Genomic DNA, 249 nt, shown 5'->3' with positions numbered 1-249 from the left:
TGATCAGCTCAAAAATATACCACATTCAACAGTTTGAGAAGTTAACCTAATAGGACTCGAATTCCTACCTAAAAAATGTTAGTACTTTTAAGTAGATTTTATTATCTGGCCCATCTCTCTTTGCCTAATCACTAACATCTCTATCATAATATATTAAATAATTTTTTTAATAATATAAATATGGAATTTTTTATCTTTTTCAAAACATATTTTATGTTGTCAATTATCATGATTTATAGTATTTTTACG

This window comes from Solanum tuberosum, unplaced genomic scaffold (genome assembly GCF_000226075.1).
Source record: "Solanum tuberosum cultivar DM 1-3 516 R44 unplaced genomic scaffold, SolTub_3.0 scf00153, whole genome shotgun sequence".
In the NCBI taxonomy this organism is placed as follows: Eukaryota; Viridiplantae; Streptophyta; class Magnoliopsida; order Solanales; family Solanaceae; genus Solanum; species Solanum tuberosum.
This window is presented reverse-complemented; position numbering follows the sequence as displayed.